General features: G+C 39.5%; 1 protein-coding gene across 2 annotated transcripts in view; it reads left to right on the top strand.

The window, feature by feature from the left end:
* Nucleotides 1–24,653, top strand: part of TMEM132D (transmembrane protein 132D) — a 228,325-nt gene that overhangs the window by 12,215 nt on the left and 191,457 nt on the right. Inside the window, exon 1 of one of the 2 annotated variants that reach the window (XM_032706182.1) lies at nt 15,170–15,230. The exons of the other annotated variant lie outside the window; for it this stretch is intronic. The gene's annotated coding sequence lies outside the window, so the exon portion shown is untranslated. Of the gene's footprint in view, nt 1–15,169; nt 15,231–24,653 lie in introns of those variants that run through there. 2 annotated transcript variants of the gene reach the window in all.

Genomic DNA, 24,653 nt, shown 5'->3' with positions numbered 1-24,653 from the left:
ATGATCATTTGTCAAGTAATTAGCTCTACCAAACCTTAGGTCTTTATGGCCTACAGCTTCTGGCTGGAAAGTTGCTGAGAGACAGCAAAGATCAAGGGATGAAGAAAAATTCCTCCCAAGAACAGAAAGAGAATATTGCAGGATGTTAATTGGTGTAACAGGACTTTTCTAGTGTTTCAGTTCATACTCTATACTCTAACTCCCTTTTTTTTTTTTTCTAGTAAGTACATTCTCATTTTTGTTTTCCACCTGAGAAGAGCAGCTCTCCCAGTCTTCATAAGTGTGGTGACACTGCACCGTTCCCTCAGCTCCTCGGGCATGGTCTTTGACTTGTTGCAGAGGTTTGCTGCCACTTGGATCAATTTGTCAGAGAAAATACACATTCTCACACTTGTTTTATCTTCTTCTTACAAACAGGCACTATCAAAATCTCATCTGGAGCCTATGGAATTATTGTGGCAGTTCCAGTCATCTTTTGTGCTACTTTGACATCTGTCTTAGGAACAGCTGATCTATTATTTTCACTCTAGTCTAAATCTGAGTGGTCCTTAGCAAATGCTGCTTTCTGGTACCTCTTCATTTTCTTCTCCAGTGACTGAATAAATGTTTCTCTCAGACATTCAGCAAGTGAATCCCTCCATAGTTCTGGCACTTTCTCTTCCCCCCTTATTTGTAGGTCAGTGCCATTACTGTTTTCCTTCCAATTGAAAGTCCAACTCTTGTTTTTAGCAACGGGATGAACAGAAAGAATCATGCAGGAGAATGGACTATATATAATCTTAGATTTAGAGATGGCATTGAACTTGTAGTATTGACCTATAGGAGTTATCAGAAAATAATTGGAAATCTAGGCTGGGAGCCCAGAAAATTAAGATTGAGGGCAAGCCAGAGGAAATTCATGAAATTTGGAAGACAAGAGGAAGGAATAAAGATGGAACTCTGTATTCTGTTCTGTGCTACTGCTCTGCAGAGTAAGAACTGAGAGCGAAGAATGGGACTGTGAGGGGCACATATTAAAGAAAATCAGAGTATCTGACTCCTGCTCCAGGCAGACAGGGTGTGCACAGCCAATGCCCCTCACCAGAATGATCCCAGGAGGTCTCATGTCCTCAGTCTCCCTCACACATTCCTACACCATAACCCATAGGCAAGTTACACATATATTTCATCTTACCTTATAAAACTTTTATTCTACCAAACTGCAGAATTGCCCTCACATTGGTTAAAGCAATTTGAACTAAGAGGACACAATCCCTTCTACACTTTAATTTCAGACCCAAATGAATATTAAACTACCATAAATTTTTGTGGAATAAATAAATCTTAATTTTGCTTACGATAAATTCACATCACAGCAGCCAAGACAGAGTTTTGCTTATTTTCATAATAATCTCACGTGAAATGGTTTTTACTTCATTTCACCCAACTGAAAGGAAAATCCAAACAACTGATGCCCTGTTACTTCTTCACACTCAGTGGTTGAAAATAACTCCCTTTGATTTTGCAGTAAAATATTCTCATATTCACGCAACCTTCTTAGTTCTCATCTCTTTTTTTTCAGTAGTAAAGAGTTTTTCTCAGCATTCTTCCCCTTGCATGATGGAAGCTCTCACATTTTGCAAGTACCCTCAGTGTCCTTCCTTGACCTGCTGGCAAAGGGTGATATGAAAAGTTTTTTGTTTCCTTCTCAGTTGAAGGAGATTGCACAGCTCTCACAATAGAACTTGCCTTCTGCCCTGGACCAGTTGTCATCCTCTGTGCTGGCAACAGAGAAATGAGGTGGTACTGCAGATACCATGTAACTTCAGGGGAAAAAAGAGTGGAATGACACAGTATTGCAGTGAAATTGTGGTAAGTGCAGTGAAAACACAGCAAGGAACAATAAGTCTTTGGAGTCAAGGTCTAACTTCACAGGAACAACGTGCACAATTTTTATTATTTGTCTGTGGAAAACAGTTTCGAGAGACCTTTCCTGGAAGTTAAAAAGAAGTGTTTTACAGGTGTAGGGCTGGTGCAGCAGTTGAACAGTGGTGCTTTCCTGTATTTTGGGCGTTGAATTGTGTTCACAATCTATAAGCTGTAAGCAGTCAGAAAAAAAAAATTCCTAATAATTCTTTACTGGGCTGAATCTGATCTGAAAATGAGCATGGGTGGGACTGCTGCTCAGTGGACTAAGTTGGGGCTGCTGCAATCCCTCTCTCTCCTGTGGCATTGGCACTTATGCAGTTGAGTAATGAGCCACGCAGAGAGCTCACTGAGCCAGCTGAAAACGAATATTTTTTTCTTATTTATATAGGTTGGGTTGTTGGGTTTTTTTGCAGACACCAGCTCCAACAATACTGCAGTTCCCTACTGAGGTGGTTCAGCTCCTTGATGTGACAGAAAACTAAGCCACCAAAAAGAACAGGTTTCCAGTAGATATGGGACAGTGAAAAATCTCACCCTGAGACCACACACTTACTGGATCCAACATGAAAAAGAGTGTTGCCTCTGTAGCCTGCAATTACATATTCTTTTTGGAATATCAAACTGTATGTCCAGTAATCTGTTCCCAGGCCTTTCAATTCTCATTCCCTTGTAGAAAAAATTGTAGAAACCAGGTGTTGTTCAACCTCAGGTGTTGTTCAAGCATAGAAACCAGGCAAAATGGAAAAAAAGTTTGACAGTGATCACTTGGTATATTTATAATTGCTGATAAGCCTTAGCAAAGTAACATCCCATTCCAGCTACAAAACAGACACAATTTCTATTTAGAAATATAGTGGTAATTTTAATGATGAACAGGGTAAAGCCATGAAAGCTGGATAATTTTATATAACAAATGCTAGGAGTCCCAGTCCTTTCTCAGTAAATTCCTTCTCATGGTTTAAATTGGTTGAAATTTTTGAAGGGCAGGGAAGCCTCCCACTGTTTTTGATAATGTGGTGGCCACTACACTTTATACTTTTGGATACAGCTCCAATACTGCAGCCTGAAGTGGACCTGTGTGCTGAGCATTTGATGAGTGACTCGAGAGATTTTGGAACTGATCTTTTTATTCTTAATCCAGCCAAACTGATTCTGAGTAGCTGAGTTCTGCAGCAGTGATGACAGAGGCTGTGGGATGGTCATGAAGATGGAAGACATGGCAGTTTCCAGGAAGAAGTTTGGATGTTATGCCCTTGCCCCAGTCTCTGTGGTCACTTCCAGCCACCACCAATGGCTGCTGTTGCAACCATTCCCAAAAAACTGGGCATCCCTCTTTCCTAATTGTGGGTCTGGCCCAGCCCAGCATTTTCTCTTTGGCTTTCAGTTCTGTGCTAAGCACTACAGACCACTGTTGGATGAGATCTCCCACATCTGCCTGTCACCCAGACATTTCCCAGTGCTTAGTCACTTGGTTCTTTCCTTCCTCATGAACCTGTGCTGTGACTAAATTGGTGGCTCTCAGTGGCTCATCAGATCTTCTTGTTCCTGCTCCACCACCAGAATTACACACAAATCCATCTGGGAATTGTAAATCTGCCACAAGTACCACTGCTATTAGTTTGTGTGTAGTAGGAGGCAAGGACTCTTACAAATACTTCCTAATCTGTATCAGAGTTACTTTTTTTTTTTCCTCATTTTTAAAATGATGTCCAGCTTGACTCTTAAAGCATCCAGCTTTTGGGTCAAAGTCTGCAAGTTCATGGGACTGTTTTATTTTCTTACAGTGGAATGGTTAGAGCAGCATGGGGGCAAATGGCTGTTTGAGTCATGGTCCAGTGCCTAATTACACCTGTGTGCTTCCTTAATGGAATTCAAAGAAATGAGTTTGTTGTGTGAAAGCAGCGATATTATATTTATTTCTGAAGTCATTTTAAGATGTCAGCATGTAGCCTTGAGGATGTGAAAGAAAGGCAGAGCTTGTCAGCCTCCCTGGCTGCTCTGAATTACCCTGAACCTACTGCAAATGAAAAGTTCAGAGAGCACAGATGGAATAGATTGAAGCTTTGAGTGAATTGAAAGTGCAAGTTTACCAGCTAATCATGATCTCTACGGGCAGAGGGATAGCTAATAGATTGGAATAGTCAGACATTGTGAAGTCCTCAAAAGAACTGCTTAAGGCTTTTAGCTTTCCAGTTCTGACTCGGGGTAGCTGCCTTCTTTTTAATTAAAATGTCTTTTCTTTCCACATAATTGAAATAAAACATGGAAGCACGTGGTATTTAGTGTGTATGCGAGGCATGAACGTTCTTATCTTGGTTGATTATTTTCCTTGGTTTTAAGATAACAAAATTGCATGAATACATCTGTTTGGAGATTATATTTCTTCACTCTATGTAGAGAGAGAGATTTTTAGAAGCATTTGGTTTTCAGTTTAAGCACCAAAATGCTCCAAGCTCAGAGAGAGAATCTTGGCTGGAATTTAAGGATGCTGATGTGGTATTAAGAACTATTAATATTGCAACAAAAATGGATGAGTTCAGAATTTCTGTTCCACTGTATATACTGAATTTCACTGTGCTGTCTTCTCCCGGAAGAATCCCTTTGTCTTGAAATTTCTTTGTCTTGAAATGTGAAATCTGTGAGATCAGTCACAAATATCTTGGAAGTTCACAATTCACTCCAAACTCCTCATGTCCCCAATATAAAACTTAACATTGCTTTAAAACTATCCTGAACTAGTTTTACAGCTACCACATTTTTTTCACATTTTTATGTGTTAGAACCAAATCTGAGTTTTATTGAAAGACTTGAATCAATGACAGAACTTTTCTATGACAGGCAGTGTCCTTTCACTTCTCCAATCCCTCACCCAAACCTTTCCTCTAATCATAACAGCTTCCTCTAATCTTAAAAGTGTCTGATGACACTCTGAAGGTTTTGGCAGCTTTCCTGGTGTCTTCCACTGACTTTCTAAAGACAGGTGCTATTTTCATGGTTTTTTTTTTATAAAGAGTGCAATATGTGAGATAAAATTCTACCTCTGCAAATTCATTCATTGACTCCTGGATGACCAAGACTTCTTCCTCCCATTATTCTTGGAAACTGATTTGGAGTGGGTAAAAATAAAGCCAAATATGTGCATTGTCCTTTATATGATACTGAAATGTCATATGATGAAGTTACATATTTGTGCTCTGCTTTGGTGAGGGGACAAGCCCAGTTCTTTTGCTAGAATTCATCAAGAAGTAAAATCCCATTAAAATATTTTTTTTTTCTGTTTTAAGGACAGATTCAACCTGCCTTCATCATACTTTGCAACAGGACCCTCCACATGATGCACAGCGTGGCATAAACTGACTTTTTTTTTATGGCTACTGATCAAAATCTCTCTACTCATAGCACTGAATTGTTAGTCTGGAAGGTGTTAATGTCCACAAACAGTTAAATTTTGAGGCCTCAGCTTATATCTCTATTACCTACTATGTTACAAATTCATGTTACCCTTTTCCTGTAAAAAGTTACTTCAAGTAATATGGAATCATTACAGATTCCTTCATACTCTGAATCTCTTAACTTGGCACCACACTCGAGATTTCTAAAATTAAAAAAAATTAGAAATTAAAAAAAAAAATTAAACACCTAAATAAATTTATATTGCTTTAATGTCCTTAAAGCAAAAGAAATAGCAGGTGTTATACTGAGTGCCTTAACCTGAAATGGAAGAAATACCTCCTAATAGTGATATGGATGAGATTACATAAAAAAAATCCCAGGAAATATGGTGGTAGTCCTGTCTGCAGCAGGAGTTTAGTATCAGAAGGTTAAGATTGGATTAGAGGATTAGGAATTTCCAGGGGCTGGGGGGAAGCAGCAGCTCTGCCAAACCAGCCCATCCTTCTCCTCAGGCAACTGAACATCAGCACGTCCTGATGTCCTTTCCAAAGAGATTCACATTGATTGGATTGTTCTGAAGATTTCCATTGATCCCAGAATTGAACTGCACTCTCCTTTCCCCAGGATTACACAAGGCAGTGCTATCTTGCAAGACAGTTTTTTATCACCCCCAAATAGAGCTTTCATGCTTCCTCTGTACGCAGAACACTCCATATCTGCTTCCTAAAATTAAGTTCTTACATTGTTTAAGAGCTGGATAATATCACAATATCCACTTTCCACAGGTTTTGGTCCCAGATGATGTTATGTAGAGCATTCTTTTAAATCAGACATGTTTCCAAGTAGACCAAACGTCCATTTTTTTAGAAAAAAAAATTCTTTTTTCAATTATTAAGAAGTTTACAGGCTGCTGCTTTTTCATGTGTTCTTACAAGCTGCAGCCAGGTGAGCTGATTATATATGATTTCAGAGACGTTGGCTACTGAGACACGAGTTAAAACATCAGAGTAATTCAATATTTATTTCCCTTGTGACTTTCCTTGGAATATCTGGTGGGTATTTTGTTCAGAGGCAATTCTCCTTGGGAGGCTGCTTGTCTAAGTAACTCCATAGTTACCATGACAAAGACCTCTGGTTTCTTTATTTATTTATCTGGGAAGGGGAAGGGAGGAGCAGAAAAAAAGTGGGAGAGAGATGGATTTAGCTACTGCTTTTGGATTATAACAACAACTTCATAGCCTCCTCACAGTATATTAATGTGTCTGGGTGTGGGTTTGTTGGATTCCTGGTTTGTTTTCCTACAGTTATGTGACATTGTTGTCCAGAGTTAAGCTTTTAAAGCCAGTAACCAAATTTATGTCTTTACTGTTTTCACAGACAGAAGAGCCTATAAGGCCCTCTGATCTCTCCATTTATAATGTCAAACATGTAATTATACCTTTATTCATTGTTTTGTCTTTGTACTGAGTGTTACACTTTTAAAAAGGAGTATAATCCTTATTTTGGTCACCTTGAAAAAGGCAGAGCGTGTTCCTCTTGATTATCACCTTGGTAATTAACAGCACATACCTTCCAATTTGAATTTTTCTGGTTTTCAGTTAGACAGGTCCTGTTTTGCCTTGATAAGGGTCCTTCTGTGTTAGGTTAAGGATATCTTTAGTGCACAGTACTGGTGCCCTTTGAATGCATCAAAATCAGCTCCTGCCCAAGCCCTTCTGTGCCACTGACAAATAGGACTTTATATGTCTTTTTTCAGTAACATATTATAGAGATCTTGGCATAAAAAAGAGAACATTTAAAGAAATCAAAAATTAAGAGTTTTAATAAAGTGTAGGTGAGACGCTGGAATACTATTAGGTTTTTGTTATTATTAATTCAAGGGGGGAAAAAGAGTGTAAAATTAACAGAACCTTGGCTGAAGTTTATGGCTTTGAAGAAAATGGTATCTCAGAGGAGCAGTAGGGCTCAGGCTTGATTAAACTGGGATTTCAGAAATTCTCTGCACTGAACAAAATAAAAAGGCATTCAATCTAATTAGCTAGTATTGTGGAGGGATAGGAGGAAGAGAGGTGTTTCTGACCCTTCGGCTTTCTGTATAACCTTTAATCCATGGGATGGGTTTGTAGCTATTTTGGTAGATGAATTATTCCTCTCAAGGGAATTTGGCCTTGAATTCTAACCTTTTGATAACTTTGCTTAGGAAAATTTGAGGAGAAAACCATCTAATGGTCCTGTTAAAATACACAGGCTTTCTGAAGGCCTGCTCTGTATTTTTTCCTGATCAAAGTTCATATTTTGGCCAGATAATGTGCTTCCATTTCATTTCTCTCTGTTGGGTTCAACAGCTTTCCTGCAGTTTTGATTTCTGGAATATGCATCTAATTTAAGGACTATTAATTCTTACATACTTTTGAGAAGCTGATTTGTACTCATTTTGCAGTTGTCTCTTATGGCATGAGTATAAAAAGATGTAGAGATATGTTCAGAGATAGATAACATAATTCTTGTTTCACTATATTATGGACACAGTTTTAGAAATGCCAGATACATTTTTTGAGAAGCTCTACTACATTGTGAACTTCATCAAGAAACAGAAGGGGATTGTAATTATGTGTTTTGAAATGGAATTAATCCTTGACCCTTTGGAGGAGAAGAATGTTGTTCCTGCTTAGCGAGATGTGTGGATTAATTTTGATGGTTTAACAGTCATTCCAGACTTTCCATCTTCTCCTCTACAGTGGGTTATCAGGCTTCAAAATTCGCCCTGAACTCTGTGATACAAACTTAGGCCAGAGGAATACTGTTGTCGTGTGTGGCTTGGAACTGCCCCACTAACATTGCAGAGCAGTTTCCAGTGCTGGTGTTCTTTGGCATTTGGGTGTAAATCTGTATTCATGTAATCCCTGAGAGGCTGAGAAGCTGAATAATGTGTTTTTTACTGTCAAATCTCTATTTGTATGGACAGCTTGGCAACCAGTAAAAACATCAGCTAAGGTACTGTGCTTAGTTAAAGCTCCAGGGAAAACGTTCTTTATCTGAATATTGCTTATGCAAGGAATTCCTTCTGGCACAGTGTGTCACAAGATTAAACAAGTGTGAGTTATATGTTTCCTTTTTCACAGGCTTTTATTCTTAATATTCCTCAAATCAGGAGAATTTCATATCTGCAACCTCCATTGAAGTTCAAAATAGAATTTGAGTTACGGTGGTTGGAGCTTCTGCTGAAGCTCATTTTTTTAGCCTTATTTTTGCCGTTGTTATATTAATTCTACCTTTGGCTGCTGTTCCTGCTGAGCTGAGTTGTGGAAGAACACGTTACAAGTGTTTGTACTTCACTGGTTTGGTGGCTGGGAAAATTTTGAAGGAAGAGTAGAAAAAGCAGAGCTCGTGTAGAGTGACTTGTGCTCCAGGTGACATTCAATCACTTTGGATTTACGCTGCAGCACCTGGGGCAGAATTTGGCTTCTCTTAGGAAATGAGCTGTTCTTTTTTTGCTGCTGAAGAGCCTGACTGAACTCCAGCCAGTGTGGAATGTAGGTTTTATTTCCAAAGTTGTGAAGGTTTCCCTGAAAGAATAGAAGGCATGGTTTGGACTGCTTCCTGTTTTCCTTGTGACTGGTTTGTATGTACTGAGGAAAGGATAAAATTTCAAAAACAACTAAATAAATTGTTATACCATTTAAAACTTTGAGATTAATATGGAAACATGGTTTGAATGTTTTCCAGAATGTAAAGCTCCCAGTTCTGCTTGGCCCTTTTACTATACTTAATTCTGTCATGTCTAAGTACTTAGTTTCATCTATGTATCCAATAACAGAAAGGGCAGCAAAACATTTTTAAATAAATATATTGTATTAGTGAAAGAAGCAGCTGTATCACTGTACTAATAACAGCCCACACAATACCATCAAAATTCAATCACAGCAGTGGTTTAAGCTGAGGAATTGGCTGTAGCAATTTGTGTAATGGAGAAAACAACTGTTACTGAGTAGTGGTGAATGACTGAATTTTATTGGTCCATAAAAAAAACTTAGAGGTTAATATCTTTGTTTTGTGAAACAGATGTTTAATTCTGAGCCTGGGCAATTTGTTCTTTTATGTCTTAAGAGGAAAAAAAAAATGTTTTGGGTTACTGTAGAGTCTGTAATTGTATGTGATATGTATCAAATTAACCTTTTGGTGTTTGCCTCTCTGAACCGTAAATTTTATTTGACTTTCTCACTTGCAGGTGGCATGTTTCATGCTTCCCCGATGGAACAAAATATTCCATGTTTTCTGTGAAGTCACAGACCACTTACATATGGTGAAAGACAACTTCTCTAGAATTCATGCCTCGCGCTGTGACGTGCACGAGAGGATAAAAGGGAAGAGCCCTTAAAAAATTAATTCTGCATATGCTTTTGAATTGCCTAAATCCCAAAGTTGAACGGTGTCCAGGTTTAATGCTCCAATCTGTGCCACAGTCTGCTCTCAGCCCCCAGTGCACCGGGGCATTCTGTGAGTGTTTAATGAACCAGAGGCTTGCAAAGTTTTATTAACAATACACTTCATTTCAGCCCTTGTCGTTGTCCTCTGCTGAGTAAAACATGACGAACTTTCATCAAAGTGGGTTGCTCTGGGTATGTAGGTAGCACTTGTGGAGCTTAATTTTAATCTGGTTTTCAAGAGCCCTGACTAAATTCAGCTACTTGTTACCTTGATGTGACGGTGGACCAGTTTCTGGGGGATTACTGTGGATTTACTTTGCTTTAACAGGAAACAGAATATATCCCTTTGGATTTTAACAGGAGGAGAAACTTTCTAATTAGAGTCATTTCTGCTTTCACAGCACATAAATTTGACACATGTGCTTTCCTTGATTTTATTCCCTAATATTGCAAGACTTTGTAGGTTCTTTTCTTTAAAAAACTGGTATCTGTTCTGTTTCTGGCTTTAAAAATTAAGAAAACTTTGCGTTTGAGTTCCTTGTTTTAAGTTTTTTATCTTTTTGGTGTATCAAAAAAAAAAAAAAAAGGATTTGAAGTTCCTCTTTGGGGGAAAATAACTTTGTTGAGGCGACATATTTACGAATCATTAAAAAGAGCAAATATTTTAAAGATAGTTTTTCAGGAAACGTGCCAATATATGAACTAGCTGAGTGCATCAGGTAACAGTCAGTTTAAAATGCAGGTGGCTCATAACAAGACAGTTCATTTTCTGCTGTTTGCTCACCTGCCCTGCAAACTGGCACAGTGTTCAAAGCAGGATTTTCTTTTCTATGATTTCCTGACTCTTTAGAAAAGTTGAAATCAATGCAGACGGATTTATTAATGGTTCCTTTAATCAGTTTGTTAATTGCTCTATTTACAAGGCCGGCTGTGTAACTCCTATTACTTGCTGATTAGAGTATAACACTTATTGATCTCTGTACACCATGTTAGGAAAAAATACACTCAGATTTACTGCTGACAAAAGAAGCTTTTGAAGATATAACTCATTCAGATTTTTGGAAGGCATTTGTCTATATCTCATGAGTTATTAGTACTAATGGGAGTCATATGTACAGTGGGAGGCAAAATCAGCTATTAACTTACAGAGCAAGTCAGAAAGTATTGTAAATCTTTCCCTGTCTCTGCTGTGATGGGATCCTTCTGTGTGACAAGCAGGATGAAGATAAAGTGGTCAATGTGCCTTCCAGGGACTGAAAGGTGGCTCAGAGGGAGACCAGACACAGGAGAGCCCTTGGAGATGGGAATTCTGCCCTTCCCCTCCCCGTGGGCTGGGCAAGGCTTTGCTGGGATACTTCAATCTGGGCCTCTAAGTGAGGACTAGTTGTGCAAGGGCTCATGGGCAGGGGGTGTAAATCCCGACTTAAACGTGTTTTACTTGGTCACATTGAACTTTCTCTGTTTTATGTGATCCAGTGCAGCTTCCTGTGGACTAGGAGTAGTTTCCAGAGAGCTTCAATGTGCATATAAGCTACTTTTATGATGCAGTTTGTATTCTAATGATAAACAAACAGGGAAATAGTAAATTCCACAGTACCTTTCATTGGTCTCATGTTTTGAATTACCTAGAAAGTGATTTTACAATAAAGTCCTTTCCTTTTTCATATAGACTGGGACCAACAGCTGAAAATTTACTTAGTCTTGGTGCAACTACTTTGAAATCAGTTCCAGCAGAAGAAAGTTTCAGTGTTCCCTTCTTTTTTTTCATGGAGTAAAACTGGCTTTACAAGCTGCTGGGATTTCTCCCTAAGTTTTATGAATTCTGTCTGTTATACCACACAGACACAGCCTGGAGACCATTACCAAGTCCCATCTGTCTGTGGTTGCCTCACTGTGCTTTTGACAACATACTTCAAATCAGTATGTGACTGGCTTTTCTGGGAGCAATCTGATGGGAGCTGAGCACAGGGTAAAGCCTTCTTAGCAGGAATCTGTGGGGTAACTTAAATAATGCAAGAAATGATATTCAAAAGCCACATTGGGAATCTGGAGCTTGAAATTAATTTTATGAAGAGAAAAATACTCTTAAGCCAAATCAGGCATCATGCTTTATATATAGTGCTCTCTTTGATAGTCCTTTTGTTTCATTTTGATTTATATTCACTTTTACCTCTTAGGTAATTTTGATTAATCTCTTGTGGTTTTTAGTGTGTGATACTCCAGAGAGAGCGGAGGTAAAAGACCAGTTTGACTGTCTACTCTGAACCTTCTGACAGAGCCATATTTCCCTAAAATTCTCCTTTTAACTTTCTTGTATGATGAACCTTCACTAGTTGCATTTGCTTCACAAGCACAAGACAAATGTAAATTCCTGGTAGAGCCCTCCTGTACTTGTAGCAAGTGAGTGTTGCTGTATTGATCACTTAGTCCAAGAACAATGAAAAATTGAGCTCATGACTTTGATTAATACACAACACATCTTTTCTCTTCTCTAGATTAGCATAATCATTACAGTCTGGGAGTGTGTTTTCACCCAGAGTATCCTTCTGTAGCGGTCAAGGAATTAATTACACAAAGTAAAGAGACAATTCTTTCCTAAGAATTTTGTAAGTTTGGTTGTTGAAGGGACTCTTTCCTGCTGAGTCTTCACTACTTGGCCAAGTGGCAGGACTAAATTCATGGATCAGTGATGTAACCTCTAAGAATGGTAGATGATGATCTGTCTCACTCAGATATGTGTTTAAGGTGTGGGGGGCATGAGCAGTGCAGAGAGAAACAACCGGACTCTGTCCTGGGTTCTGAAAGTCTCTGGCTGTGCAGATTTGCTTCTGTTTCCATTGAAGGTTTGCCATGGACTTCAGTGGGAGCAGGACTCAGCTTTATGAGTGAAGATGTCCTGGAATTCTACTGGAACTGCAGGAAATTATCTGGTTACCTCTTGCTCCTCAGGCACGGACCTCAGAGGCATCCTGAGCTTAACTGCATAAGCTACAAACAGAGGCAGGATTGCAGATGGGTGGATGAACTGCACTGGTTTTCATCTGCCTCACGTAGGTACCAATATCTCTGAAACTTCAACCATTGCAGAGCTGGGACAGACTCTGCTGAAGCCACTGGTTCCTGAGTTATTGCCTCTGGCAGAGTGGGGTTCTAGTGAGATGAAGACAGCACAGCTCCAAATCACATCTCTCCCTCACATTTGTCTTGCCTCTCATTTCCCTGCGAGTCTGTGGAGAATATGTCCCTCCCACCATTCGTTGTATTCCCACTTGGAGAAGACTTTTCTCCAGATTTTTCTTTGTTAGAGGCCCTCTGGAGAAGGGTACTTGGTCTGACTGAATGTTTCCTCTTCTGTGCAATGTTATTTGTACTGTGGAATTTCTGCAGAGCAGGTTCAGGTCTCTCTCTATGGTCTGTCCATTGGTGCATCTGTGCATTTCCTTCTTAAACAGAAAATCCCTTCCAACAGCAGGGATCATTCATGCACAAACACAGCATTTCTTCCCTTTTAACCAAAGGCTATCATGAATACCCCGCTCTCAAAGCCTAGAAACTTTTGTGCATTAATACCAATAGGTAAGATCAAAAGTATGGTTGTATTCTGCACTGCAAGGATGACTGTGGTAGATTAATCAGTCTTATGGCATTTGGTGGTTTTTTTGGAAGTTCTGAGGATTTAGCTATGAACCCAACTTGCATTTATTACAAAAACTTCACACTTCTGTGGTTGTGGAGGATCCCTGAACATATTTGAGTCTTTAAGGTTTATGGCTAAAGACAAATAAAAAGAAATCCATAATATTTCTGTGCAGGTTATTGCAATTATTTCTTTCTGAGACACCAGAGAAACAGGCTGAGACTACAGTTATGAGCTGTATTAATTCTTAAGCCTGTAAGTGCAGGCTGAAAGAGCTGCAATTTTTTTTGGTTCTGTTTTGTCATTGTTTTTTCTTTCTTTGCTGTTTTGAGTGGAAGGAGAAATTCAAGAAGGGCAATGAAAATCTATGGTGTCAGTTTAACTCCTCATTATTTGTTTTTCTGCAAAGTTTGTTGGAACAACAATATTTATTAAAATGCCTTCAGCATCCTTAAATAAGGGGTGTTCTAAGAATGCTAAATCAGATTATGTTGTTCAGTTATTGACTTTATTTCTGGTCTGTGTAGACAAGAAAACATGTTAAAGACAGCTGCAAACTTGAAATTACAGACAGCACAGATATGTTTACTCCAAGTTTGTATTTCTTTCTCAGGCTCAACTAACAGAGCTTCCCAGTATTTTTAGAATGCTCTGCTGCTGGTAAAGTCCACAGAATCTCTGCAGTTATGCTGAGGACTTGACCCTAATATTTTACCTTCTGCTGCTTCCCTGGACGGGATCTTTATGTGCATTTAGATCACTTTTATGTCTCTGATGCAGATAAGAGTAAAGCTGCATGACTCCCAAGGAAGCTATGGGAGAACTGAGACCTAGATATCACATCTTTTGCATATCTCCTCCTCCCCCTCCACAACTTAGCAGTGAGATGCCAGCCTGTCTGTAAAAAACAAGCACTGTAACACCCAAACCCCGCTGTAGAGATGCATTTTACGTGCAGCCCACAAGTACAGGGTTTCACTCACTGGAGCTTTCACTTCGGGCTCATTTCTTAACTCCAGGAGTATTTTTGAGCCTTTCTAACAACACAAAATCATTTTATGACAAGATGGGGCCAAATTTTATCCTCTTGGTGCCCATTTCTTCCAAAGTTACGAAAAAAATTTATAAACCCCCATTTTTTTTTTAACTCCAGTGTTTCCCTCTGAGAAAAGACTTGCTGAGCCAGAGCTAATGGATGAGTGACTGGAGATGAGCTGTACAGCAGTTTTGCAACGAACAGATTTTGCCTTTGAGTACCTTTGTCTGAAAAGACATCTTTCTCCATGGCGAGGCACGGCTGGAGAAGTGATGTCTAAAACAGAAAAGCTATTCCCGTGCCTGCCATGTTTTTTCTTATTTAATCTAAAATATTGAGGCAACTTACCCAGTCTCCTTCAATGTGTGTTATTATCATATACAGGTACTGTGGAGTAAACCTCACCACAAATCTGTATTTCCTTTGCAAGATTATAAAGCTCAGTCCAAAAATGCAGTGTTGAAGAGGTATGTAGAAGCTCAACACAAAAAGCAATTTTTCTGTTTGTTTTCTTTGATGGATACCTCTGACTGCTGCAATACTGTCTTTTTTTCCTTTCTTTTCCTTTTTTTTCTTGTATGCTTGAACAGTTAGAAATTATCCTCTGCTCTTAACAGCAGTACCATTACCTTTTTGGGAGAAAAGAGGGGAGAAGTAAATTCATTAGATTAACTTTGATTTAAAATGTTTCCCGTAGTCACCAAGATTGAGCACTTCAATATCCACCTGGATCATGTTGGAGGTTATGAAGGGGAAAGTAGAAACACAGAAACTTGCTTGTATGACTGAAGATGTGACATTGTGCCTGGAAAAAAGGGAGGGGGGAAAGGTATTGTTTTAATTCGTCTCTGTTTCTCACTATCCAAATCTGTTTTAATTGCCAAAAATTAAATTATTTTTCTCCATCTCAAGTCTTTCTTGCTGGAGATGGTAATGAGTAAATGACCTTCCTGTCTTTATCTTAATCCATGAGCTTTTTCATCTTATTTTTTCACCCATCCTGTTGAGGGGAAGTGAGAGAGTGGCTGGGTGGGTGTTTGGCAGCTCGTCGCAGTCAACCCAGCACAGTCCTGTACAGCTATTTTTGTATCCTGTGGGGAATAACCATCATCCCCAAAGCTGGGAGTAGTCTGGGATTTCACCTTGACCAAACCACTTGCTTATGTTAAGATCTTCAGCTAATTTGCTGGCACTTTGGCCCTCGAGTTAACCCAGTGGGATTCTGGTAAAATAGCAGGACCTCTCTAAAACTGAATATTGTGTCTGAGCTTGTGCTCTGCTGGGTAAATATTAACTGTTATTAGCTATATATATAATACTGTTAATTCATCCTGTGCTTTGCAAACAGAGATAAGGCATTTTCTCTAACAGTAGGAAGTTGAAATGAAACATGCACAGTTACAAATGGCTGTGAAAGGGTATAGGAGCATCAGCAAAAAGAAATGAGAGATTTTGAGAAGGAATTAGAAGAAGAGTAGGAGTTCTGGCTAACAGTCTGTCAGCCCAGATTTTTGTGTGAGAGCTGTGAACAGCAGGATGGGCCCTCTCCATTCTCAGGATGTATAGAAAGTTATGGGAGAAGTTTTTTGGAGAAAATCACAGGGTTGCAGAAGAGCTGTGGTGCTTCTGAGTATTCGAGACAAGCTGGTTAATTTGTTCTCCTTTAACTGATAGCTCAGTGCTTCATTTCAGCCTGTGCAAATCGGTGGCTGGGGGGTTGGGAAGAACACTGCAGGTATTTGGTTTTTTGGTGTTGCTGTCTGGGTGATCCATGTGCAACTTCAGAGCCATTCTGCAGCGTGTTTTTGCTCATACCTGTTGGAGGACACACCCTTGGGTTTCCAGAATTTTCCCATTCAATTTATTAGTAAAGCCCCAGTGCAACTTCAGCTCTTCAAGTGCTGTAAATAACTGCAAAAATATCATCCCTTTTTGAGGGGGAGAAGAAAAGGTTCTTTTCATTTACATGCATATTTTTCATTCCTTTCTCAATATGTCTTTCTACTCTGGATTTCTGGAGCACACCCTCCATGCATAGTGATTTTACTGTCGTGTCTGGACTGGGGTTGGAATTACTGATTTCTTTTACAGCTTCTCTACAGTAGGTCCTGTAGACAGTTGAAGCTCATTTGGTTGTATCTTACTGTGGAGCCTCTCAAACAGCTGAAACATAAAGCCATGAATGTGATTATGGTGGAAAACATCCAGCCATGAGGGGGAAATGGGGAATCTGTTATGGAACAGGAATGCTGAAGGTTTTTAAAATGTAAGCTACGGCCAGGAAGTGACAGCTAATACAGAATTGCTTTTTCAGACACCTCTGTGGAAAACTTTTCCATCATCTGGGCTTGCCTCCAGGGCAAAGGGACTGGTGGACACAAAACACTTTCTTTGGGAACAGTCTCAGTGTCATAAAAGTCTAGTAAGATTTGACTCTTATACTGGATCTACTCTAAGCCCCAGGTGTTCTATAAGACAGCTGCCTGCTTTGCCTCCAGATCTAAGACTTGTTTTTTTCAGAACTAGCTCCTACTACAACAGACTTGCAAATCCTTGATGTTAAGTACTGTAATTCTGCAAAGTAACACTGTTGTACTGGATAATTTTTCATTTCTTTACTCCATCTGCTTCCTTAAAGCACTGAGTTTTCTTGTGAATAATCCTGGTCAGGTGAAGTATGGAAGAAATGCTGTATGTGATCCTTAATATTCAGTTCTCCAGTGATTTTGCTGGCAAGTTCACTTTACAAAGGCTTGGAACTGCAGTGTGTTCCATACTTGAAGCAGTAATTTTCCTCCTACTGTATATTAACAACCCCATAGTAGTGTTTTTATTCTGTGCTAGGGGATAAAATGACTTGGATATTTTAATAACATCTGGCAAATCATTTTCATTTTCCCTCTTATATGATTAATAATAGTCTAGATAGATATGTAGATGTACTATCTCTTTACTATGTGGGTTCATGCATATATAATGTAATATGGAGATAGGATGGGTATAGAAAAATAATAAGCAACAGTATAATAATGGGGTTTAGTCAAAAACTCTAATCTGAGCACTTAGAAAACTTTAAATGAAAGATCCTGGGATTGGAATGTGAAATCACTTTTGAATTTTACAGCTCTAGTTTATCACACCACCGTGTCAACCAGACCACAGCACAAAGGGCCACTTCCAGTCTTTTCTTAAACAGCTCCAGGGGTTGTGACTCCACCACCTCCCTGGGCAGCCCATTCCAATGCCTGACTGCCCTTCCAGTGAAGAAATTCCTCCTCATGTCCAACCTGAATGAGTGTCAGTCTTCTGAGACGCAGAGTGAGGACTTACAATGTGTCACTGAACACTTGCTTGACCAAGGGGAACTGATTTTTTTTGCTCAGTCAGGTCATTAGTGGAAATTTTATTTGCTTAAATATCCATCAGCAGAGCTGTAAAGTTGTAGTTATTCAAGTTCATGTTGTACTTCTACACAAAATGCAGCTTGTTTTATGATGGTACTGATTTGTCTTGAAAAACCAGTACAATAGATTTTCTTTATAGCCCCATTTCAGCATGAAATGATTTTCAGTGGTAATAATGGAATTATTACAGATCTGTGTGTCTGGATTTGGACCTTTTGATTCATTCTTGCTCCCACCTTTGCTCCTGTTCTTCCTAATGGCAACAGAACCTGTTCCACTTAATAGGATTTTTCTTGCTGCATGATTGCATGACTTAAACTCATTTGTATAATAGTGGCTGGTGGTTTGACACTTAGAATGGAGATAGTTTAGCAGGGAGTTTTTGGATGCTCTCTTTCCCACTTTCCCCCCAGTGTTTGCACTTCATTTTCATCTCTTTCTTTGCAGTAGCTTTTCCTCATTGTTCTTTGTCACACTGCACCACTGTGATAAAAATGGGGATCTCTGCTTCCATATGGGCAACAAGACCAGCTCACAAAATGCTCCTCTCTGGCCTGTGAGGGATTGTTTTCCAGTGCTGGTTCCGTGAGCACAGCGTTACGAATGTTCCTCGAGCCTCTATGACTCACAGGTCTGTCAAATCCAAGATTTAAAATACAACTTGGTAAACAGAAACGCTTTATTTTTATTCTTAACTCTGCTCCAAAGGCCGGTCTGAGGAGTGCAAGCTGCCTACTTCACAGTGTGGTTTTTTTTCCCCAGTATTTATTTAGTGCAAAGCCGAGGACCGGGCAGAGAAATCCCAGTGCAATATCAACTCGCAAACAATTTTCTAAAGCATCTTTAATGTACACTGTTACTGTACCCAGAGGTGCAGGAGAGCAGTATTAATGCAGGCATGATAGTTCTGAGTGTTCCTATGAGTCCTCGAGGAATAATAAACAGCTTGAAATAACAACCAACAGATTCTCCAGATGCTTTTTATCCGTGCGTCGGCAACTGTGTTGATTCCAGATCAATGCAGGGTATTAAGACATTTATATGATTGAGCTAAAAAGCTGCCAGGTTGTACAAGCATCAGGCTTGTAAAAAATAGGAGAGCTGAGTAAAGCTGATGGTATTCTGTTCATAAACTGCAGGAATGGAATTTCTTGATAACAGAGGAGTCGGTGTCGGTGGGAAGCTTTTGGTTTTAATTTCACATCTGTACTGGGAAAGTTGAGGTATATGGAAGTCACTTGATGACCTGATCCCAATATTTGAATATTTAGCTGGTATAAAATGAGACTCAAGGCACAAGTCATTCCTCAGACAAAAGAAACACAAAGCCCTTCTTTCAGATGCAATCCCAGCAGAGCCTGAAGTGTGTCTGTCATAACAACTGCTGGGTTTGCCTCTTGTACTCCTGGATCACCACAGCCATGGGATTCTCACTGATGCCACAGCTGGGCACCATGGAATGTCTCTGTAAAGTAGTCAACATGCAGAATACCTCTGTGAAAATCAGTTGTTGTCTTGGCTTGTATCATAGCCAAAAATCTAGACAAATAAGCTGATCAGAAGATCAGGAAGGCCTTTGGAGCCCTTTATAATTGGCTGTGTGGAGATTTGGATCAGACTGTGTTTTTTGATTGCATGTGTCAAAACCACACATGGTTGGATAAAATTGAGTTTCATCCAGCTTTTCTTTGAAATCATTTGATAATATGAAATTCCCATGGCAGTGTAAGCCCAGATAAGATACTGATGCAAACTCCTATGAAGTGAAATTATTGTTTTCTGTTCAGCTCTTGTAGCCACACACTTTTAATACAAGAAATATTATACAGAAAGCTCAAAGCAACAATATTTTAAGAATCCCTCAATCCAGACTTGTATCAAGAAGAAAAGCATGGCATTAATCATCTTCCTCAGTGGCATGCTTTTCCATCCCCCTGAACTGGGGATTTTAGGTGGCAATCCAGCCATATGCAGTCTTGAGGGGAAAAAAAAAAGAATGTAATAAAATCTAATGCAGGAATTATTCATGTGGGAAAATACTTTAAAAATCTAAGCAAGTCTCTACCGGGCTAAGGTCTTAGTATTAACATGAGTTTATCCCACCTAGGGATGTACCAGGACAGTGGCTTGGAGAAAAGTAATTTTCATGAAGTCTTGAAATGTTTTCAGATGCAAACTGTTTTCCTGGAAATGTGTCTGTAGCTGTGGGTGATCAGAAGCTGAAAATCTTGGCTTGATAGATACGTTTTTTGGGAAAATAGCTACAGATACCTCTTGGGCAAAAACATGGTGAAAAATGGGAAGCTTTTGTTTCTTTCTGGTTTTATTTACTCTCGCATAAACTTTCCACTGTTTATTCTTAAGTCACTAAATGAATTTCAGAATATTCTGGATACTCACACAAGTGCTCTCAGGGGTTTGAATTTCATGTGTTTTCCTTCAAGGAACATTTGTGTGAAAGCATGTTGTTTTGTTAGTTATCATCTTCTATTCCACTTTTTAAAAAGTTTGGCAGCAGGTTAGGAGATCTGAAAGTATTTCTTTGGTTTTATTGACCTAATTTCATTTTTAATTGCTTTTTCACTTGAAATCCAAATGAGGTAATATTCATCAAACAGAGAGAGAAAACAAGCAAAAGAATAGAGACTTTACTTTTCACGCTTCTCTGCCTCAATCCTGATCAGTATAAAGTTTTTTTTAGAGTGGATATCAGCTTTTTCAGAACTCCCAGGCTTTCTGTCATGTTAGAGTAAACCACTTCTTCACAGGAATGCATAACACAGTTTTAGCCAGACACTGCACAAAGGAAACCTTTCTAAATATCGTCACCTTTACCTCCTGGGGCTTCTTTCTGCAGCCTTATTTCTGTGACAGATTTACTCACATGAGTAATCCCATTGGCTTCAATTGAATGCTGTCAGGAATAACAGCTGTGTGAGTAAACCAGTGATTATTTTTTACCCCTTCTTTTGAAAACTGTGTTAGAACTCTGCCCTCTCAAATATCTTCCCAGTGTTTCTTGCATCGCTCAAGTTACGCAGCACTACATAAAATTCATTACAACTCAATTATAAGGCTCATTAGGTAGGTGCTGGCATTTTGGCTATCTTACCAAGTGGTGGAACATATTCATTTATTATCCATGGTATTGTTAAAAACAGAATGTTACAATGAAACCAAACAGAACATGAAAGATGGTTCAGAGCATAAAACCGTGGATCTTTGCCAAGCAAAGGTTTTATGTAACCTGCTTTGAAACCTCCCTGTGCTGTGTTCCTGGCTGAAGCACAATGGGAGAACTGTCCTTTGGAGGTGATAATGAAGTCAGAGCACCTTTGACAGATTGCCACTGCACGCTGGCTTCTGGTGGGTTTTATCTTTTTCATCTCTTGAATTTTTGCAGCGGGTAGAAAGTATATTTATCTACCTGTACATCTTTAAATATGATCCAGCTCTGGCTTTCTTTGTTAATTAGCCTTGGTTTCCACGGCAGAGTGCTAGCAGCAGCAGAATCTGTGACAGGGACTCAGACTTCCCAAGCACTCCACATAACCAGCAGAGTAATTTGTCCTGTTTCAAGCAGCCAGGGAGAGTATCCCCAACCAGGATGGCATTTACCAGCATTCAGGAGCTTCTTTACTTAGTGGATCATTAAATCAAGTGGACACTGGTCATGTTCAACTCTGAATCTCCTGCTGTAACAGGGATTTTAAGGATGAGGTCTGGAAGCCAGAGGAGCCTTTGGGTTTAAGTATTACTTTCTAAAACTGGGTATTTTTTTTCTGTGACTACATGTGCTTGTAAGTGCTCTGTGTAGTACCATTATGTGCAGCTGATATACACCATGTCTTACCCTGAGGTGCCTGTTTTATTGTGGTATCATGAAGTCATAGAATGGCCTGGGTTGGAAGGGACCCTAAAGACCAATCTAGTTCCAACCCCACACCATGCACAAGGATACCTTTCACTAGATCAGGTTGCTCAGAGCCCCATCCAACCTGGTCTTGGTATCCCTTTGTTATTCACTTAAACAGAGACAGATGAAACCTCAGTTAAAGCTTTTTCCTTATCCTGCTGTTTCTTGGGACAGTTCCCTTAGGAACCTCCCCGTCCTACCATGCTCTTTTAATCTGGTGAAATTCAGCCATCTCGTATCTTGCTGTTATTTTTTGAGTCTCAACATCATGAAGTTGCAACTCATTTAGGTTGTGCTTCATTTACACAGAGACTGTGCCTCAGTTTGCTGTGTTGTTTGTGCCTTGATGAGTCTTCCTATCCTAAAATAACAGATGGAAAGTAACGGCTTTGAGCTGTTTAGAAACAGGCACATCCCAAGGAGGAGGGAAGGCCTCCTGAGAAATGTATCACAGAGAGCCCTGACTCATGCTCCTGTTCTGAAAGGTGGAACCCGGTGCTGAGCTTGTCATGGGGAACTTTACATTGATTGCCCACGACATGTGGGCTCCTGGAGTTAAGGGAGGGCTTGCATCAGTCTAGCACACTAGAGAGTTGAAAGGTTCTTAGTGCCCAAAAGAGTGGAAAACATCTCTGAATTGTGAAAAAATCAGAAGAGACTGGTCCCACATTCCTCAAGTGGCACCTGCTCACAGAGTAGGTGCTTTGGGAGTTCCCTGCTTTGTCAGTATGGTGGTCACAATGTGACTCCAATTAAAAACTGCATTTCCAGCCTCAGGCAGAACGTTTGCTTCCTCCTCAGCAAACTGACAGCCAGGAATTCCCAGGGGTGTATCGACCGTGTTTTACTTATTCCCCTGCTGTTGTCGTGTTTGTTCTTCCCTCCCCCCCTCAGTGGCCCAGGCAATGAATCTTCTGTCTGTCCATGTCTGGGTCCTCTCCATTCCTCAGAGACACTGAGCAAGATAAATGTGCTGTGTAATGACTGTGTAAGGGTCCCACTCGTGGTTCCTCTAAGTGAGCAGGGCAGCTCCTGGGGTTACACACCATCATCTGCAGGTCCTGTTTCAGCAGGACTTTGAACTTAGCTTTAGGTGTTCAAACTGGAGTCCTACTCCCACAAATCTCAGATTAAGTGAAGTCTTTTACAACGTCTTTTCTTGCATGGTCACTTCTTGTGCTTCCTATTTGAGAAGATAATGGACAGAGTAAATTCCCCTGTGAGAGCACCTGTGTCAGTGAGAAACCATGCCCCAGAAAATTAAATTCTTCTGCTGTATTAAGTGTTCAGATTCCAAGCTAAAGAAACCTTCTGAGTAAAAGCTGCTTAGTGCATCGTTTCTCTATTAGCAAAGTGCTGTATACACTAAATTATATTGTGTGGCTGCCTCCAGTGTGGATAAGCACATAAATGAGATGTGCTGAATCTACTTTTCTCACAGACAGCAATTCAAATTGGGTGTTACACTGCAGCTGAAACTTTAAAATGGACATTATTCATACGAATGGGAACAGTTACCAGTTAATGCTCACACCTTGATCAGGAAAAGTAACGCTGTCAAGAAAAGTCAAAATTCCAACAGCCTCTCTGAAATTTCTTGCTGAATTGAATGACAGAAAGTTTTCAGAAGAGTATTAAAATAAATATAAGGGGGACATTTATTATTCTTTCACCTAATTGCAATACATTTGCCTCCTTCAATTCTTTCATTTCAGTTTTACTTGCAGGCAGAAATGTGTGCTAGGCATTACTAAGTGCTCCTCTGCTCTTGACAGGATCATTTCCACATTTGCATTTGGTGAGCACTATGGTATATTATTCAGTAGGATATATGTGACCTTTATATTGGCTTAACCTTCATATAGGCTAATGAATACAGGATAACAGGTTTGTTTAAACTTAATCTCACCGTAGTACAACGATGAGCTAATTGATTTGCACCGTAAGAGACTGAAAATCATTAAGTACTTGAAGTGATGATGTAAATTGAGCTGTATTTTGGTCAACAGACACTATCCAGGAGACAAAGTCCTTAGGGTTTGTAGCTTTGATTAGATTCCTGGTCTTCAGACATTGTTTTCTTTTAGTTCACTGGTTTCTTATAAATGCAGAATACTAATGTCAGGAGACCATCCTAGTTAAGGCTGAGGCAAAGAGGAGTTGTTTGTTTCTGGATCTTGACCATGCTTGGCCATAGCTTGAGATCTGAGATAAAAAAATGTGGATTTGGTTTGAGATTAAGTTTCTTAGATGTTCTTGAGATGCTAAGATCAAACATGTGGGCAGTCCTAGAAGAACTCCGTTGTTTGGAGCTGCAATTAAATCAGAACATAAATTATAAAAATAGTTTAAAATGCAGAGAAATGGACTGAGTAAAATAATTTAAGATGCAGAGAGATGGACTCTGAATATGATCATGGACAACTGTCAGCTCTAACGTTCTGCTTGTCTAATTTTGATCTTCCCTTATGCCAACTAAGCCTTAGTTTAGTGGATTCACTCTTGGCTTTCTTGGAATAAATTTAACCACAGCCAAGCTTCATGACATTGAATGGCACCGAAATCTCTTGTCACTCAAGTCACAGGCAGGACATGCTGCTTCAAAAGCTGGAGAATTAAAGGAGTTATACTTGCCTTTACTTTCAGCACTATACTAGCAAAAAGCAGATTGCTGGTCATGTAGGTAAGACAGAATAAGAGCAACAGGTTTGGATTTCTTTTGCTGTGCAAAAATTATGATGTGGATAGGGGTTTAATTTTGTATATTGGCATGTTTATGATGGGAGTGTTTGTGTATTTATGTCCATCCACACCCCAGGAACAGATGCCCAGCAAATCTCCAGTGCTCACTAAAGAGACTGGTTTGCCTTATTGGTGAACCTTATGCAATTAACTTTAAAAGCAGCATAAATCTCCAATACTTTACTGTAGC

This window comes from Chiroxiphia lanceolata, chromosome 18, assembly GCF_009829145.1.
Source record: "Chiroxiphia lanceolata isolate bChiLan1 chromosome 18, bChiLan1.pri, whole genome shotgun sequence".
NCBI classification, from domain to species: Eukaryota; Metazoa; Chordata; class Aves; order Passeriformes; family Pipridae; genus Chiroxiphia; species Chiroxiphia lanceolata.
This window is presented reverse-complemented; position numbering and strand designations above follow the sequence as displayed.